Here is a 20,568-nt window from a genome sequence, read left to right on the forward strand (position 1 = left end):
AGTGTCACCACTCACCCACCCCACCCCACCCTCCACCAGCTCCCCAACCATCGCAGACTCTCCTTCAGTACTGAGCAGGTGAGAAGGTCTCTGGGGAAACTCGGACACGGCAAGGCACTGGGACCGGATGGTGTGAGCCCCACGGTCCCGACGGAGCGTGCTCAGCGGCCGTGTGGAGTTCCCCAGTGCATCTTCAATCTGAGTCTCGGCCTGGAAAGGGTCCTGGCTGTGTGGAAAGCATTATGTGTGGTCACGTCACCCAAGAAGAGCCGACCAAAAGCATTGAATGACTACCGCTCAGTGGCCCTGACCTCACACATCATGAAGACCTCAGAGAGGCTGATCCTGGCTCACCTCCGACCCCAGTCAGACCAGCCCTCCACCCTCTGCAATTTGCCTACCAGGAGCACACTGAAGCTGACGATGCCGTCATCTACCTGCTGAACAGAGCCTACTCCCCTTTGGAGAAGCAGTGCAGCACGGTGAGGATCGTCTGTTTTGATCTCTCAAGTGCCTTCAACACCAGACAGCCCACGTTGCTGGGGGGGAGATTGGCACTTCCCTTGTGTCCTGGATAATGGACTCCCTGACTGACAGACCACAGTTTGTGGGGCTTCAGAGATTGGGTCCCTTCCTGTTTACCCTGTACACCTCAGACTTCAGATACAACACTGAGTCACGTCACCTGCAGAAACCCTCTGACTCGGCAATACTTGGGTGCATAAAGAGAGGACATGATGATGAATACAGGACCCCGGTGGAGGACTTTGTCAAACGGTGCAAGCTGAATCATCTGCAGCTCAACGTCAGCCAGACAAAGGAGGTGGTGATGGACTTCAGGGAGACCATGCCTGCACTGCTCCTGTTAGTACTGATGGGGGGGGCGGGGATGTGGTGAGGTCTGGGGATGCACCTGGATGACAGACTTGTTGGACTACTTAAGGCAACATTTTCGATTCTTCCTACTTCTCATCTAATATATGCACATCTGTGCACTTGTAATGCTACTGTGACACTGAAAATTCCTTTGGGATTAATAAAGCATCTACCGATTTTTCCTTCTCATGTCAGTCCCTGCTCTCTCAGCCCAATCTACCTCCACGTCACACCCTCCATTCATCTCCCCTCCGGCACTTCCTCACCCTCGCTCCTTCCTTCCTTTCTACAATATTTCACACTAAACAATCCTTCCCTCCAGACATCCCGCTCCACACAATCTCTCAGTGTCTCTCCTCCTATAGAAACCACGCCCCCATCACTGACACCACAATCCTGACCAAACCTCAGACTCCCTACACCCGAGACCCTCACTAAACACCCAACACTCCCTCACCTCAGACTCTCCCCGAGACCTTCACTATAAACCGGTCACTCCCTCACCTCAGACACCCCCAAGACCCTCACTAAACACCGGTCACTCCCTCACCTCAGACTCTCCCCAAGACCCTCACTAAACACCGGTCACTCCCTCACCTCAGACTCTCCCCGAGACCCTCACTAAACACAGGACACTCACTCACCTCAGACTCTCCCCAAGACCCTCACTAAACACCCAACACTCCCTCACCTCAGACTCTCCCCGAGACCCTCACTAAACACCGGTCACTCCCTCACCTCAGACTCTCCCCGAGACCTTCACTATAAACCGGTCACTCCCTCACCTCAGACCCTATCCCTTCCCTCCGAGACCCTCACTAAACACCGGTCACTCCCTCACCTCAGACTCTCCCCGAGACCCTCACTAAACACCGGTCAGTCCCTCACCTCAGACTCTCCCCGAGACCCTCACTAAACACCGGTCACTCCCTCACCTCAGACCCTATCCCTTCCCTCCGAGACCCTCACTAAACACCGGTCACCCCCTCACCTCAGACCCTATCCCTTCCCTCCGAGACCCTCACTACAACCGGTCACTCCCTCACCTCAGACCCTATCCCTTCCCTCCGAGACCCTCACTACTACCGGTCACTCCCTCACCTCAGACCCTAACCCTTCCCTCCGAGACCCTCACTAAACCAGTCACTCCCTCACCTCAGACCCTATTCCTTCCCTCCGAGACCCTCACTAAACACTGGTCACTCCCTCACCTCAGACCCTATCCCCTCCCCCGAGACCCTCACTACTACCGGTCACTCCCTCACCTCAGACCCTATCCCTTCCCTCCGAGACCCTCACTAAACACCGATCACTCCCTCACCTCAGACCCTATCCCTTCCCTCCGAGACCCTCACTAAACACCGGTCACTCCCTCACCTCAGACCCTATCCCCTCCCCCGAGACCCTCACTACTACCGGTCACTCCCTCACCTCAGACCCTATCCCTTCCCTCCGAGACCCTCACTACTACCGGTCACTCCCTCACCTCAGACCCTATCCCTTCCCTCCGAGACCCTCACTACTACCGGTCACTCCCTCACCTCAGACCCTAACCCTTCCCTCCGAGACCCTCACTAAACCAGTCACTCCCTCACCACAGACCCTATTCCTTCCCTCCGAGACCCTCACTAAACGCTGGTCACTCCCTCACCTCAGACCCTATCCCCTCCCCCGAGACCCTCACTACTACCGGTCACTCCCTCACCTCAGACACTATCCCTTCCCTCCGAGACCCTCACTAAACTCCGGTCACTCCCTCACCTCAGACCCTATCCCATCCCTCCGAGACCCTCACTACTACCGGCCACTCCCTCACCTCAGACCCTATCCCCTCCCCTGAGACCCTCACTAAACCCCGGTCACTCCCTCACCTCAGACCTTATCCCTTCCCTCCAAGACCCTCACTAAACACCGGTCACTCCCTCACCTCAGACCCTATCCCTTCCCTCCGAGACCCTCACTACTACCGGTCACTCCCTCACCTCAGACCCTATCCCTTCCCTCCGAGACCCTCACTAAACACCGGTCACCCCCTCACCTCAGACCCTATCCCTTCCCTCCGAGACCCTCACTACCACCGGTCACTCCCTCACCTCAGACCCTATCCCTTCCCTCCAAGACCCTCACTAAACACCGGTCTCTCGCTCACCTCAGACCCTATCCCTTCCCTCCGAGACCCTCACTACAACCGGTCACTCACCTCAGACCCTATCCCTTCCCTCCGAGACCCTCACTAAACCAGTCACTCCCTCACCTCAGACCCTATCCCTTCCCTCCGAGACCCTCACTAAACACCGGTCACTCCCTCACTTCAAACCCTATCCCTTCCCCCGAGACCCTCACTACTACCGGTCACTCCCTCACCTCAGACACTATCCCTTCCCTCCGAGACCCTCACTAAACACCGATCACTCCCGCACCTCAGACCCTATCCCTTCCCTCCAAGACCCTCACTAAACACCGATCACTCCCGCACCTCAGACCCTATCCCTTCCCTCCAAGACCCTCACTAAACACCGGTCACTCCCTCACCTCAGACCCTATCCCTTCCCTCCGAGACCCTCACTAAACTCCGGTCACTCCCTCACCTCAGACCCTATCCCCTCCCCTGAGACCCTCACTAAACTCTGGTCACTCCCTCACCTCAGACCCTATCCCCTCCCCCGAGACCCTCACTACTACCGGTCACTCCCTCACCTCAGACCCTATCCCCTCCCCCGAGAACCTCACTAAACACCGGTCACTCCCTCACCTCAGACCCGATCCCTTCCCTCCCGAGACCCTCACTAAACACCGGTCACTCCCTCACCTCAGACCCTATCCCCTCCCCTGAGACCCTCTCTAAACACCGGTCACTCCCTCACCTCAGACCCGATCCCTTCCCTCCGAAACCCTCACCACTACCAGTCACTCCCTCACCTCAGACCCTATCCCTTCCCTCCGAGACCCTCACTAAACACCGGTCACTCCCTCACCTCAGACCCTATCCCTTCCCTCCGAGACCCTCACTAAACACCGGTCACTCCATCACCTCAGAGCCTATCCCCTCCCACGAGACCCTCACTAAACACCGGTCACTCCCTCACCTCAGACCCTATCCCTTCCCTCCGAGACCGTCACTAAACACCTGTCACTCCCTCACCTCAGACCCTATCCCTTCCCTCCGACCCTCACTAAACACCGGTCACTCCCTCACCTCAGACACTATCCCTTCCCTCCGAGACCCTCACTACTACCGGTCACTCCCTCACCTCAGACCCTATCCCTTCCCTCCGAGACCCTCACTAAACACCGGTCACTCCCTCACCTCAGACCCTATCCCCTCCCCCGAGACCCTCACTAAACACCGGTCACTCCCTCACAGACCCTATCCCTTCCCTCCGAGACCCTCACTAAACACCAGTCACTCCCTCACCTCAGACCCTATTCCCTCCCCCGAGACCCTCACTAAACACCGGTCACTCCCTCACCTCAGACCCTATCCCCTCCCCCGAAACCCTCACTAAACACCGGTCACTCCCTCACCTCAGATCCTATCCCCTCCCCCGAGACCCTCACTAAACACCGGTCACTCCCTCACCTCAGACCCTATCCCGTCCCTCCGAGACCCTCACTAAACTCCGGTCACTCCCTCACCTCAGACCCTATCCCCTCCCCTGAGACCCTCACTAAACACCGGTCACTCCCTCACCTCAGACCCTATCCCTTCCCTCCGAGACCCTCAGTAAACACAGGTCACTCCCTCACCTCAGACCCTATCCCTTCCCTCCGAGACCCTCACTAAACACTGGTCACTCCCTCACCTCAGAGCCTATCCCCTCCCCCGAGACCCTCACTAAACACCGGTCACTCCCTCACCTCAGACCCTATCCCTTCCCTCCGAGACCCTCACTAAACACCTGTCACACCCTCACCTCAGACCCTATCCCTTCCCTCCGAGACCCTCACTAAACACCGGTCACTCCCTCACCTCAGACCCTATCCCTTCCCTCCGAGACCCTCACTAAAAACCGGTCACTCCCTCACCTCAGACCCTATCCCTTCCCTCCGAGACCCTCACTAAACACCGGTCACTCCCTCACCTCAGACCCTATCCCTTCCCTCCGAGACCCTCACTAAACACCGGTCACTCCCTCACCTCAGACCCTATCCCTTCCCTCCGAGACCCTCACTAAACACCGGTCACTCCCTCACCTCAGACCCTATCCCTTCCCTCCGAGACCCTCACTAAACACCGGTCACTCCCTCACCTCAGACTCTCCCCAAGACCATCACTAAACACCGGTCTCTCCCTCACCTCAGACCCTATCCCTTCCCTCCGAGACCCTCACTAAACTCCGGTCACTCCCTCACCTCAGACCCTATCCCCTCCCCTGAGACCCTCACTAAACACCGGTCACTCCCTCACCTCAGACCCTATCCCTTCCCTCCGAGACCCTCACTAAACACCGGTCACTCCCTCACCTCAGACCCTATCCCTTCCCTCCGAGACCCTCACTAAACACCGGTCACTCCCTCACCTCAGACCCTATCCCTTCCCTCCGAGACCCTCACTAAACACCGGTCACTCGCTCACCTCAGAGCCTATCCCCTCCCCCGAGACCCTCACTAAACACCGGTCACTCCCTCACCTCAGACCCTATCCCTTCCCTCCGAGACCCTCACTAAACACCGGTCACTCCCTCACCTCAGACCCTATCCCTTCCCTCCGAGACCCTCACTAAACACCGGTCACTCCCTCACCTCAGACACTATCCCTTCCCTCCGAGACCCTCACTAAACACCGGTCACTCCCTCACCTCAGACCCTATCCCTTCCCTCCGAGACCCTCACTAAACACCGGTCACTCCCTCACCTCAGACCCTATCCCTTCCCTCCGAGACCCTCACTAAACACCGGTCACTCCCTCACCTCAGACCCTATCCCTTCCCTCCGAGACCCTCACTAAACACCGGTCACTCCCTCACCTCAGACACTATCCCTTCCCTCCGAGACCCTCACTAAACACCGGTCACTCCCTCACCTCAGACACTATCCCTTCCCTCCGAGACCCTCACTAAACACCGGTCACTCCCTCACCTCAGACCCTATCCCTTCCCTCCGAGACCCTCACTAAACACCGGTCACTCCCTCACCTCAGACCCTATCCCTTCTCTCCGAGACCCTCACTAAACACCGGTCACTCCCTCACCTCAGACCCTATCCCTTCCCTCCGAGACCCTCACTAAACACCGGTCACTCCCTCACCTCAGACACTATCCCTTCCCTCCGAGACCCTCACTAAACACCGGTCACTCCCTCACCTCAGACCCTATCCCTTCCCTCCGAGACCCTCACTAAACACCGGTCACTCCCTCACCTCAGACCCTATCCCTTCCCTCCGAGACCCTCACTAAAAACCGGTCACTCCCTCACCTCAGACCCTATCCCTTCCCTCCGAGACCCTCACTAAACACCGGTCACTCCCTCACCTCAGACCCTATCCCTTCCCTCCGAGACCCTCACTAAACACCGGTCACTCCCTCACCTCAGACCCTATCCCTTCCCTCCGAGACCCTCACTAAACACCGGTCACTCCCTCACCTCAGACCCTATCCCTTCCCTCCGAGACCCTCACTAAACACCGGTCACTCCCTCACCTCAGACTCTCCCCGAGACCATCACTAAACACCGGTCACTCCCTCACCTCAGACCCTATCCCTTCCCTCCGAGACCCTCACTAAACTCCGGTCACTCCCTCACCTCAGACCCTATCCCCTCCCCTGAGACCCTCACTAAACACCGGTCACTCCCTCACCTCAGACCCTATCCCTTCCCTCCGAGACCCTCACTAAACACCGGTCACTCCCTCACCTCAGACCCTATCCATTCCCTCCGAGACCCTCACTAAACACCGGTCACTCCCTCACCTCAGACCCTATCCCTTCCCTCCGAGACCCTCACTAAACACCGGTCACTCGCTCACCTCAGAGCCTATCCCCTCCCCCGAGACCCTCACTAAACACCGGTCACTCCCTCACCTCAGACCCTATCCCTTCCCTCCGAGACCCTCACTAAACACCGGTCACTCCCTCACCTCAGACCCTATCCCTTCCCTCCGAGACCCTCACTAAACACCGGTCACTCCCTCACCTCAGACACTATCCCTTCCCTCCGAGACCCTCACTAAACACCGGTCACTCCCTCACCTCAGACCCTATCCCTTCCCTCCGAGACCCTCACTAAACACCGGTCACTCCCTCACCTCAGACCCTATCCCTTCCCTCCGAGACCCTCACTAAACACCGGTCACTCCCTCACCTCAGACCCTATCCCTTCCCTCCGAGACCCTCACTAAACACCGGTCACTCCCTCACCTCAGACACTATCCCTTCCCGCCGAGACCCTCACTAAACACCGGTCACTCCCTCACCTCAGACACTATCCCTTCCCTCCGAGACCCTCACTAAACACCGGTCACTCCCTCACCTCAGACCCTATCCCTTCCCTCCGAGACCCTCACTAAACACCGGTCACTCCCTCACCTCAGACCCTATCCCTTCCCTCCGAGACCCTCACTACTACCGGTCACTCCCTCACCTCAGACCCTATCCCTTCCCTCCGAGACCCTCACTAAACACCGGTCACTCCCTCACCTCAGACCCTATCCCCTCCCCCGTGACCCTCACTAAACACCGGTCACTCCCTCACCTCAGACCCTATCCCTTCCCTCCGAGACCCTCACTAAACACCGGTCACTCCCTCACCTCAGACTCACCCCGAGACCCTCACTAAACACCGGTCACTCCCTCACCTCAGACTCTCCCCGAGACCCTCACTAAACACCGGTCACTCCCTCACCTCAGACCCTATCCCTTCCCTCCGAGACCCTCACTAAACACCGGTCACTCCCTCACCTCAGACTCTCCCCGAGACCCTCACTAAACACCGGTCACTCCCTCACCTCAGACTCTCCCCGAGACCCTCACTAAACACCGGTCACTCCCTCACCTCAGACCCTATCCCTTTCCTCCGAGACCCTCACTAAACACCGGTCACTCCCTCACCTCAGACCCTATCCCTTTCCTCCGAGACCCTCACTAAACACCGGTCACTCCCTCACCTCAGACCCTATCCCTTTCCTCCGAGACCCTCACTATAACCAGACCCTCCCTCACCTGAGACTAACGGCAGGGGCCGGTTCTCGCGCAGTGGGCGGGATGCGCTGACCAATGGCGTAGAGTGATTGGACTTCGCCCCGCAGGCGCACGAGTCTGACCAATGGCGGTGGTGATATCTCTGCGGGCGGGTGTCCCTGACCAATGGCGGTGGGGATATCTCGGTGGGCGGGTGTCCCTGACCAATGGCGGTGGGGATATCTCGGTGGGCGGGTGTCTCTGACCAATGGCGGTGGGGATATCTCTGTGGGCGGGCGTCCCTGACCAATGGCGGTATGGATATCTCGGCGGGCGGGTGTCCCTGACCAATGGCGGTGGGGATATCTCGGTGGGCGGGTGTCCCTGACCAATGGCGGTGGGGATATCTCGGTGGGCGGGTGTCCATGACCATTGGCGGTGGGGATATCTCGGTGGGCGGGTGTCTTTGACCAATGGCGGTGGGGATATCTCGGTGGGCGTGGTTTTTACCAGGTGGGTTCGCCATACCTGCAACACTTCTCGGAGGGCGGTGTGCAGGTGAGATTAGGCGCCGGGTTCCAGGTGACGTTTTTTTTTAACGTTTGATGAATGTTCATTGAACAAGAGCAGAAACACTAAACATATGCTAACAAAGCCGGGGAATCGCACGTAAGCAGCAACAAATGTATAACTATTAATTTTAAATAAACAAGAAAATCCACTCTAAATACTGTTGGACAGATGGAACTATATCTATAAGGAGTCCCAAAACAGAATCATTTACAGAGATAACCCGAAAGGTCCACAGATTTGTACGGTCTGTACATGTTTCTGGTTTTGGGAAGTTTTCAGAGTATTAACTTATAGTTTGAAGACTGATTTAAAAAATATGAATGAAGGTTTCTTATCGCTGTATTTGCATTTATGGATATAAAATTTGCTGAAAGATAAAAGATTTGGGATAAAGAAATGCTCCCTATGAGATTTGGTACTATTAGTAAACCCAAATAAGACATTTTCAAAACGAAAAGGAAAATCCATGTTAATATATTGATCTATAAATTGACAAACATCAGCAGAAAATGTTGGTGGTTTCCGATGGTGTTTCTGTCTTTGCAACAAAATTATTAGCGGTCCTCTGGGCCTTATGTTGGATAGAAGACTCCCGACCATGCAGGGTTTGTCATCTGTTCGGATTCTGCTTAGGGGCTATAGAAGGGAATAAATCAAAAGCTTGTCCTGACACAGTTACTGAGATTCTATTAGATTTGTTTAGAGTAGGGAAGAGGGGTTGTGAAGTCAGATTTACATGGACACCTGGGCATGCTGGGGTGGAGGGAAATGAAGTTGTGGAGGGCATTGCAAAGTCTGCCTCACAGAGCGGACAAGTAGGAACTAGAATACCCTTAGGCAGAGCAGAATTGAGAAGTAAGATTTAAAAAAAAGGTATAGAGACGCAATGGCAGGAGGATTGGAAAAATGAATTAAAGGGAAGGCATTTAAGGAGGTTCCTTATGTCCAGACTAATCCGCAATTTAGTTTTCATGGCTCTCAACACTTGATCGCGTTTTTTTTCCACTCAAAAAACTCAACGGATTCGTCTCTTAAGTGTAGGGTGCTTGGACGCAAAAGTGCCGAAGCAGTTTTGAGCTCTGGGCCCGAACTCCAGCCTCCCGCCAGCCCGCCGCCAGATGCCTTGGCCAGGTGCGGCTGGTCGTGGGTGGGGTGAGAGGACAAGGTCAGGGCCGGAGGTCACCGTGCCGGGCCCGCGGCGGTCACAACGAGCAGTGCGACAGGGCGTGCACCAGCCCTCCTTGTAAGTAGGTCGGATCTGCCGGCCGACAAAAGTTTGGCTGGACGGGTGACTTTCAGTAGATCGCAGCGAGGTAGTTGCTCTGCTACTAATGAAACCCTGAGCCCCAATTAGGTCGTCCGCAAATATTTTCGCACCGGGTTCCCCACGATCTTCGGTGTGCTAAGCAGGTTTAGAGGGGGTGCCCATCTGTCCGCGCTCCAGGCCAGTAGCAAAGGCACTTTCCGCCGGCCGAGTGAGGCCGCTGGTTACCCGAGGCCAACCAGTGAGGGTATCGCTGTGTTTTGCCGAATGATGACCTCACGTGCGTTCAAGTTCAACAGTGGGCATGACAGGAAATGAGGAAAAGTGCAGCTGACTCATATTGTTTGATATCGCCAAATTACATCGTTTCCTCGCGGCCTGGTAGCACATGCTTTGAGGCCCGGTGGTTGGGGACCACTGGTCTACGACAGTAGTGCACCAAGCCTTTCCAGCTCATCCCAATGGGTTTGAACACTTCCCGTCCAATCCCACTGGAATCCTGCCCTTTCCATCCCATCCTACTGTATCCTCACCCTTCCCATCCAATCCCAATGGACCCCAACACTTCCAATCCAGTCTTAATGGATTCAACCCTTCTGATCCAGCTCTAAAACACAAGTCCTTACCATGCAATCCCAATGGACTCAACCCTTCCCATTCCATCCCATTGGACCCCAACCCTTCCCATTCCATCCCATTGAATCCTCACCCCTCCCATTCCATCCCATTGAATCCTCACCCTTCCCATTCCATCCCATTGAATCCTCGCTCTTACAATTCAATCCCATTGGACCCCAACTCTTCCCATTCCATCCCATTGAATCCTCACCCCTCCCATTCCATCCCATTGAATCCTCGCTCTTACAATTCAATCCCATTGGACCCCAACCCTTCCCATTCCATCCCATTGAATCCTCACCCCTCCCATTCCATCCCATTGAATCCTCGCTCTTACAATTCAATCCCATTGGACCCCAACCCTTCCCATTCCATCCCATTGAATCCTCGCTCTTACAATTCAATCCCATTGAATCCTCACCCCTCCCATTCCATCCCATTGAATCCTCACCCCTCCCATTCTATCCCATTGAATCCTCACTCTTACAATTCAATCCCATTGGACCCCAACCTTTCCCATTCCATCCCATTGAATCCTCGCTCACCTTCCCATTCCATCCCATTGAATCCTCACCCTTCCCATTCCATCCCATTGAATCCTCACCCCTCCCATTCCATCCCATTGAATCCTCGCTCACCTTCCCATTCCATCCCATTGAATCCTCGCTCACCTTCCCATTCCATCCCATTGAATCCTCACCCCTCCCATTCCATCCCATTGAATCCTCACCCTTCCCATTCCATCCCATTGAATCCTCACCCTTCCCATTCCATCCCATTGAATCCTCACCCTTCCCATTCCATCCCATTGAATCCTCGCTCTTACAATTCAATCCCATTGAACCCCAACCCTTCCCATTCCATCCCATTGAATCCTCACCCTTCCCATTCCATCCCATTGAATCCTCACCCTTCCCATTCCATCCCATTGAATCCTCGCTCACCTTCCCATTCCATCCCATTGAATCCTCGCTCACCTTCCCATTCCATCCCATTGAATCCTCACCCCTCCCATTCCATCCCATTGAATCCCAACCCTTCCCATTCCATCCCATTGAATCCTCACCCTTCCCATTCCATCCCATTGAATCCTCGCTCTTACAATTCAATCCCATTGAACCCCAACCCTTCCCATTCCATCCCATTGAATCCTCACCCTTCCCATTGCACCCCAACCCTTCCAATTCCATCCCATTGAATCCAAGTACTTGCCATTCAATCCCATTGGACCCCAACCCTTCCCATTCCATTCCATTCCATTGAATCCTCACCCTTCCCATTGGACCCCAACCCTTCCCATTCCATCCCATTGAATCCTTGCTCTTACTATCCAATCCTATTAGACCACAACCCTTCCCATCCAATACCAATGGATCCACAATGCTTCCCCTCTGATTTCAATGGATCCCATCCCTTCCCATTGACTCCCATCGCACACCCTTCCCATTCTATTCCACTGTCCCACCAAGCACGATTATAGCAAACACTCAAAGTCTGGAGGAAATCATCAGGTCTGACAGTATCTATGGAAGGGGATAAACAGCAAATATTTCAATAGGTACAGTTAATGCCAGAGGAATGTACACAATACACCTCCTGAAATTCTGTTTTTTCCACAAACAGCCATGAAAACAGAGCAACAAGACCCTTCATCGATTCTGGATAAAATGTGAGGGGTTTGACGTAAACTACCAATGTCCACAATGATGACGATTATTTCTGTGGTTTGAGCCTGACTGGTGGTTTCATTGAGTTTGGGCAGGGTGAAGGGCTGGATGGCAGTGGTCATGCTCCTTGGGATGAATAGTGAAGGTTTACGGACCCATCGTGATGGGATTGGAAGGATCCAGTTCACAGTCCCATCTTTGAGAGGTAAGGCCGGGAATGGAGTCGGGGTCACTTGGAATGACGGAGAGAACAGCAATGGGGGAGGTTCCTTGGGAATGGGACCAGAGTTGCTGGGGATGCGGTGCACGTCACCGTGCCTGGGAATGGAGACAGGGTGGGTCACGTGCAATTGCAAGGCATCTTAGGGATTGGAGATGCGTGATGGGGAAATGGAAAAGGGCGTTAGGAATGGGGCAGGAGGCTCAATGGGAGCGGGATGGGTCATCAGGAATGGGGGAGGAGTCATCAGGAATGTGGACTGGTCGCGGCCATAAAAGGGGTGGGCTGTCCGTCTGTCTAACGGCCCTCGTCCCCGGATAAACTGATGGCCAGAGCTTCACTCTATGTGTGACCCCGGGAGTGTGCAATGGGACGGAGTGGAGGGAGATTCACTCTGTGTCTGACACCGGGTGTGTGTGATGGGACGGTGTGGAGGGAGATTCACTCTGTGTCTGACCCCGGGAGTGTGCGATGGGACGGTGTGGAGGGAGATTCACTCTGTGTCTGACCCCGGGAGTGTGCGATGGGACGGTGTGGAGGGAGATTCACTCTGTGTCTGACCCCGGGAGTGTGTGATGGGACGGTGTGGAGGGAGATTCACTCTGTGTCTGACCTCGGGAGTGTGTGATGGGACGGTGTGGAGGGAGATTCACTCTGTGTCTGATCCCGGGAGTGTGTGATGGGACGGTGTGGAGGGAGATTCACTCTGTGTCTGACCCCGGGAGTGTGTGATGGGACGGTGAGGAGGGAGATTCACCCTGTGTCTGACCCCGGGAGTGTGTGATGGGACGGTGTGGAGGGAGATTCACTCTGTGTCTGACCCCAGGAGTGTGTGATGGGACGGTGTGGAGGGAGATTCACTCTGTGTCTGACCCCGGGAGAGTGTGATGGGACGGTGTGGAGGCCTGGTTACAGTGCAGCATATAACTCTGTGATCCTACGCAACTCATTCCCTCTCCTCCCCCCTCTTCCCTTTTCCCTCCTTCTTGTACCCCCTCCCCTTTCATTCCCCTTCTCCCCATCTCTCTCCTCCTCCCTTTACACACCTCGGCACCCTCTCCCTCAACCCTGTCCGCTCCCTTTCCTCCAATTCGGTCTCTCACAGGACCAGGAGTCCTTCTCCAAAGACATGGAAGTGACTCTGCACAGATGGCGTACAATTGGCCGGACATGGGGGTCCCCCGACGAACTCCCCTTCCAAAGGGAATGGGCGCCATCAACGGTTCATGGACGTGGATGAGGCACTCTGCTGCGGAGTACAGGAGGCGAACCCGGGCTGCAAAGTGTGGTCCGAGCCCAAATGCCTGCAGGAGCGCCCAGCCGGAAACGTGTTCTGCCCGGTCGAAAGAGGGAGCGGCTCTGCTGGTCAGCCAGGATCCTGGAGCAGGTGGATGAGATGGACATTTTCCTGAACGGATCAGCCTGGCACTCTGTGGGATTGGTCTGTTTGGATCAAACCAAGATGGCTGGCCATTGCCCGGGTGAGGAACTTGTAGTCCACGCACAAGGGAGAAGACACCAGTTTTTTAAGCAGGCAGGGGTCTCTTTCGTGGGCAACCGGACCACAACAGCTCTCTGCTATTAAGGGGGCATCTCCCCAGTGGTTAGACTCTCCCCTGGGACAAGGCTTTAGTCAACCCCCAGGACGTCCCAGAAAGCCTGAACGAACTCAGCTAGACCAGGGAGACTTGCACCAGCCTGAGTCAGGGGAGCATCCAGCCACTCTGTGACCTTTGGGCTGACCGTCAGCAAGTCCTCCCAGACCTCGCTGCAAACATCGCTACTTCGAGGGTTCAAAGGCAATGTCAGAGAAATGTATACAACAGACATGCTGAGATCTTTTTTCTGAGGAACCATCCACAAGAACAGAAGGGCGCCCCCAAAGGACGAACGACAGTTATATGTTATGACCCCAAACACCCCCCCCCAGCGCATTAGCGGCAGCAAGCAACAATACCCCTTCCCCCCCCAGGCAAAATAATAGATTGGCACCTGTCAGCAAGCACTCAAGCTAAGCAAAGCAACAGCAAAGACACAGGACTTGCAGTTACCCCAAAGATTTTGCGTTTCACCCGATAGTCGACATACCACAGGCTCTCTCTCTCCCTAACAAGGGAGGGGTAGGTGTCTCCATTTTCACAGCGAGCAGGGAGATGTAACAAACAACTCGCTGGTTTACGATTTTAAAAGTCTGTTATGATGCTTTTCTTGAGCTCTGTTCCCGAAAATCTGGGCACAGAGCAGATTTTCCGACTCCCAGGACGACACACGTGTCTCCTGTCGTGACACCTACCCTTGATCCGCCCGTCTCTGGAGGCCTGAGATCTTCAGCTTCCAAATCCGAGCAGGACTCTCAGGCCGAACCCTTGGCAGTCCTGATCGTGAACAACGGCCCGTCCTGAAACCCTGAGAACAGGTCCCATTCTCACAAATCCGAGCGGGACTCTCAGGCCAAACCCTTGGCAGTCCTGATCGTGAACAACGGCCCGTCCTGAAACCCTGAGAACAGGTCCCATTCTCACAAATCCGAGCGGGACTCTCAGGCCGAACCCTTGGCAGTCCTGATCGTGAACAACGGCCCGTCCTGAAACCCTGAGAACAGGTCCCATTCTCACAAATCCGAGCGGGACTCTCAGGCCGAACCCTTGGCAGTCCTGATCGTGAACAACGGCCCGTCCTGAAACCCTGAGAACAGGTCCCATTCTCACAAAGAACTGCAGTCAGCGTGCAACTCCAGGTCAGGGTCTTCAAAACAACCCTGAAAGGGAAAAATACAGATGTTGAAGATGGAAATAGAGCTGATTCTGAAGATGCAGGCAAAGGAGTTGCCGTTGAGCGCCATCTTAACTTCGCTCAGCCCCGACCTCTGGAGAGAACAACGACCCTTAGAAGGAGTGGATTTCTTTGGGGATCCGTGACGGAGGAGCCATCAGCAGCTAGCGAGTCCACTGGCTGCTTTTGGGCTCCCCACCGCTTCTCCAGCGAGTAGAAGAAGGGTCAGCCGCAGTCCTAATCCTGCAGCATTCGGACCCATGACCTCTCATACCGGCTTTGGGACGGCTGAAGCTGCAGATGCCTCAGTGCTTTATTCTCCAGATATTTCTGCTGTAGCAAGACCAAGACGGGACTCCCAAGTCAAACAACTCTCTCTCAAGCTGCTCAGTCTCCGAGCCCCAGCTCATACAACCCCTGAACGTACTCCCGACATAGAAATGGGACTTGGGTTTTGCCCGCGTCCCTCTTTTGCTTGTCGGCCAGAAGGAACCGCAGTATGCAATTAGAGGGTTTGATAAATCAAAGACGGGGTGGGGGGGGAGCAGACAAACTAGTTGTCTTTGTTTCTCTCCCCCCCCCCCACCCCATTTTGTGGACTCTGAACTGACTCTTGCTCTGGGGTAGTCTAACCAGAACAACTGAATGTGGACACGAGGAAATTCAGGTAACGACCTGCGAAACCTGAGACCATCTCAGACAAGTAGCTATTTGTTATGTAAAGGGCGTGGACTCTGAACTGACTGTTGCTGCTCTTGGATAATCTAACCAGAGCAAATGAGGCTACGTCCAAACTAGACCGGATCATTTTGAAAACGCCGGTTTCGCGTAAAAACGATAGGCTTAAACTTAAACAATGGACAGCTGTTGGCTCTCGCGCAGGACGACTTAAAACTAAAAAAAACAAATACTGGAGCGTACGGAGGTGACCGACAGGGAGTTCACGGACAGTATGACCCGGCTGATGACGAACATTGAAAAACTGACCAACTCTGTTGCATTAATAAAGCCCCTTGTTAAATGTGTAAAACATGTCTGCATCACTGTTACCTTGTATTTCCATACGATGTCACATTAGGCTGTTACACATCTATTGTCAGAGAAGTACTTGCATAAATAGGTAAACCACCTTCATACGAGCAAGGGCAGAAAACTGGGCCAAGTGAGTATACTTATTTATTCAGTAAGTTATGGGTCAAAGTATTTGGTGAGTACATTTCTAACTCTTCTGGCGTCAGTTTCGTTGCCATCTGTTCTGAAATTCTTAGGTTGCGTTCAGGAAACAATGAAATAGCACGCTGCCATCTGACAATGTTTTCAGAAGTCTCGGTTACCCAGTCCACACTGATCCGGTCAATCCGGTGTTCTCAAAAATACACACTCTGGAGAGCGTTTCTGAAAAGCTCCGGTTTCAGGGGACGGAAACGCCGTTTCAGTGTGGACGGAGAGTGAAAACGAAGAGAAAAAGCTTCGGTTACGGATTTATCCGGTGTAGTGAGGACGTAGCCCGAGACCATTCTCAGAGGTGAAGCTACTTGTCGTGTAAAATGCCAGACCTGCAATCTCTAATCTCGTTAGACTCTGTCTGGTTTGGACCAGTCGGAGTGGAACGGCAGAAATACATGAGGCTGGGGTGGGCGGAGCCATGAAACAATGTTGGCTGTAGCCCTGGACAATGACCAGGAAGAAGGTGACCCGGGTGGGTCAGGTGACCTTGATCCAATGGGCTGGAGATCCAATGGTTCAATTGATGAGACTCAGGAGCTGGAAATACACAGGGGCGATAACTGTCCAGCAGCCAGAGAGCAACCATTGCGGATAAGGAGAACCCCACGGACACGTGGAGATCGGGACCACGAGGAACGCCTGGCCAGCGTAGACTCCCTTCCCGGTTAATAGCTTTTCTCTCCATTGACGGTTCATGGAGATTCAGGGATTCCAGTCGGGTGCACACGGTTTGTGAACCCAATGTTGAGACAATAAAAGTTACTTGTCGGTAAATGCAGGTTCTCCATGCCTCGCTGACTGTTATTACAAGGGGTGATTCTTGTAACAAGCCAAAGGGAGCAGAGATCCTCCCATCTCTCCATTCAGGTCGACCCAGAATTCCCGGAACAAATCCCGAATCTGCTGTCCTCTAGCAACCGGATATTAAAGTGCCAATGCCCAGATCCCACCCACCAGTGGAAAGGATTGAAACCCCATCTAACATGAGCCACATGGAGGATGCCGACATGTGGGAGATGCACGCCTTAGAGTTGCAGATGCGTCTGTGCAGGAATCTCCTGTCGGGGCACTGGAGCAGGGATCCAAACGCAGACCCTGTACTGTGCACACAGTGATATTAACTGAGTAACAAATCCCGAGGTGCAAGCAGAGTCGGCGTCAAAGTTCGGGCAGAGATCAAAAACATCCAGAGAAATCCAAAAACCAGAATTGGGAAACAGGCAGAGTCGATATTCGGACAGATACGGATGCTGGAAAGACTCAGGAAATCTCACCGGCACAATCTGGTGAAAACACGGGACTGAAACACACCGAGCAATATACAGAGAGGCAGATGATAGGTGGAGCACAATGAGACACAATACCGGTAATAATGAGAGACTGATGAGAGACGGAGTAGTCAGTGATACAGGGGCCGGAGTGGAGCAGGAGCGGGGACAGGAGCACATGGCAATACAAAACCATTGATAGTCACGTAGTGTATAGATAGGGTGAGGTAGAGAGGGTGCGTGGCCTCTTTCCCAGGTGGGGGAAATCAGGACGCTGGAGCAGGGATCCAGTCGCAGACCCCAGTACCGTGCAAAAAGTGATACCATCCGAGTAACAAATCCCGAGGTGCGAACAAAGTCAGTCAGCGTCAAAGTTCAGACGGAGATCAGAACATCGCGAGAAATCCAAAAATCGGAATCGGGAAACGGGCAGAGTCGATATTCGGACGGGCAGAGGACAGACACGATCGCTGGAAAGGCTCAGGAAAACACACCGAGCACAATCTGGTGAAAACACGGGACTGAAACACACCGAGCAATGTACAGAGAGGCAGATGATAGGTGGAGCACAATGAGACACAATACCGGTAATAATGAGAGACTGATGAGAGACGGAGTAGTCAGTGATACAGGGGCCGGAGTAGAGCAGGAGTGGGGACAGGGACACATGGCAATACAAAACCACAGACTGACAGCTGGGGGGAAACACACAAAAAGACAGAGTTCAACTGTAGGTACTGACATCTCCCCAGCTAGACCTTCTCGAGAAGGCGCTAGAGTCAGGGTAAAGTTTCTGCCAAGTCTCCACCGAGTCAAAGGAGCCTGACACGCTCCTTTAACTTCTTCACCGAATCTGGCTCACGCTGGAGACCGGAGTGGTCCTCCACCTCGAGGGTGCAGCTGAAATCTCCCCCGGAGTCGATGGAGCTTACCGAGTGGACACCTGCCAGAACGGGCGCTATGCAACCCCCCACGTCTGGGGGCACACACGCCGGTGAAGTGCAGTGGCACTCCGTCCAACATACAGCCAGGCGGAACGATATCCTGCACTTCAAAGCTCGCAGAGGGATCTGGTCCAGCTGGAAAAATAGGCTGAAAAATAGCAGATGGAGTTTAATACAGACAAGTGTGAGGTGTTGCACTTTGGAAGGACAAACCAAGGTAGAACATACAAGGTAAATGATAGGACACTGAGGAATGCAGTAGGACAGAGGGATCTGTGAATACTGATACAAAATTCCCTAAAAGTGGCGTCACAGGTAGATAGGATAGTAAAGAGAGCTTTTGGTACATTGGCCTTTATAAATCAAAGTATTGAGTATAAGAGTTGAAATGTTATGGTGAGGTTGTATAAGGCATTGGTGAGGCCGAATTTGGAGTATTGTGTGTAGTTTTGGTCCCTGAATTACAGGACGGAGATTAATAAGGCTGAAAGAGTGCAGAGAAGGTTTACAAGGATGTTGCAGGGACTTGGAAAAACTGAGTTACAGAGAAAGGTTGAATAGGTTAGGACTTGATTCCCTGGAGCGTAGGAGAATGATGGGAGATTTGATAGAGGTGTATAAAATTATGATGGGTATAGATAGAGTGAATTCAAGCAGCCTTTTTCCACTGAGGCCAGGGGAGAAAAAAAACAGAGGACATGGGTTAAGGGTGAAGGGGGAAAAGTTTAAAGGGAACATTGGGGGGGGACTTCTTCACACAGAGAGTGGTGGGAGTGTGGAATGAGCTGCCGGATGAACTGGTGAATGCGGGCTCACTTTTAACATTTAAGAAAGACTTGGACAGGTACATGGATGAGAGGTGGATGGAGGGATATGGTCCAGGTGCAGGTCAGTTAGACGAGGCAGAAAAATGGTTCGGCACAGCCAAGAAGGGCCAAAGGGCCTGTTTCTGTGCTGCAATGTTCTACGGTTGTCTGACGATCGGCTGTTAAATTGGAAGGTCAGCCCCTGGAGCTGAGGTGGCTCATGCAGGCCCCTGCCTGCCACCCCAGGAGGCAAGTGGTGGGATGGGATGGGTTTCCTGCCGAAAACTCACTGCAGATCTCCTGAGCCCAAGGGCTGAGAGGTTGGTAAACCTGCGGAGGAACACCGGAAGCACGCGAGACCTCTGCACCAGCACCCTTCCCTCTGAGAGCGGAGCCACCCTTCACCCTGAACAGAGCAGGAAAGCTGGAGAGTTTCCCGAGCCACCTCCCGACCGGCGACCCCCCGAAGGCACCAGGTTGCTTCCCACCCGGCTGTCTCTCACCAGTTCATCCCGGAGGGCTTTTCGGCCGCCGGCCATCAATCCCGGACATAGCAACTCCTTCCATCTGAGGATGATGCGCAAGGGCTTCACCGACCTCAGATTGCCTGGCCAGCGGAGGGAGGCGAGTTTCGGCCCATGATTCACAGCCCCGGATGTGCAAATAATCTCTTCGATCTTGTCAGCACCATCAACTGGGACTTCTCGGGAGGGGTGAGGATGTCCACTGCCTCACTATCAAATGCCCTCCTCGAACCCCTCACTATACATAGAGCCCCCCCCATCTTCCTCCCCATGAGCAGACGGGAGCTCTTCTAACCCACCCACACTCCTTCGCACCCGCCAGCTTCACCATTATTACATCCCTAACCCCCCCCAGGAACAACGACAGGGGAATATCTCCCAGGAATTCCTTGTGAACCAAGGGCTGATGGGCTCGGCCCAGTGGATTACATCCCTAACCCCCCACCCCCACCCCCAGGAACAACGACAGAGGAATATCTCCCGGGAATTCCCTGTGAACCAAGGGCTGATGGGCTCGGCCCGGTGGATTACATCCCTAACCCCCCACCCCCAGGAACAACGACAGGGGAATATCTCCCAGGAATTCCTTGTGAACCAAGGGCTGATGGGCTCGGCCCGGTGGATTACATCCCTAACCCCCCACCCCCACCCCCAGCAACAACGACAGGGGAATATCTCCCGGGAATTCCCTGTG

General features: G+C 54.1%; 1 protein-coding gene and 1 long non-coding RNA gene across 2 annotated transcripts in view; one reads left to right on the forward strand and one right to left on the reverse strand.

The window, feature by feature from the left end:
- Window positions 1-8,063, reverse strand: part of LOC132388155 (uncharacterized) — a 306,739-nt gene extending 298,676 nt beyond the window's left edge. Inside the window, exon 1 of the mRNA XM_059960505.1 lies at window positions 8,034-8,063. The gene's annotated coding sequence lies outside the window, so the exon portion shown is untranslated. The remainder of the gene's footprint in view (window positions 1-8,033) is intronic.
- A 449-nt stretch (window positions 8,064-8,512) lies between these two features.
- LOC132388153 (uncharacterized) lies at window positions 8,513-15,942 on the forward strand. The gene is made up of 3 exons (XR_009510163.1): window positions 8,513-8,549; window positions 12,070-12,318; window positions 13,439-15,942. It is a non-coding gene; the product is annotated as an uncharacterized LOC132388153 (long non-coding RNA).
- The last annotated feature ends 4,626 nt before the right edge of the window (window positions 15,943-20,568 follow it).

Source organism: Hypanus sabinus, unplaced genomic scaffold, assembly GCF_030144855.1.
Source record: "Hypanus sabinus isolate sHypSab1 unplaced genomic scaffold, sHypSab1.hap1 scaffold_272, whole genome shotgun sequence".
NCBI lineage: Eukaryota > Metazoa > Chordata > Chondrichthyes > Myliobatiformes > Dasyatidae > Hypanus > Hypanus sabinus.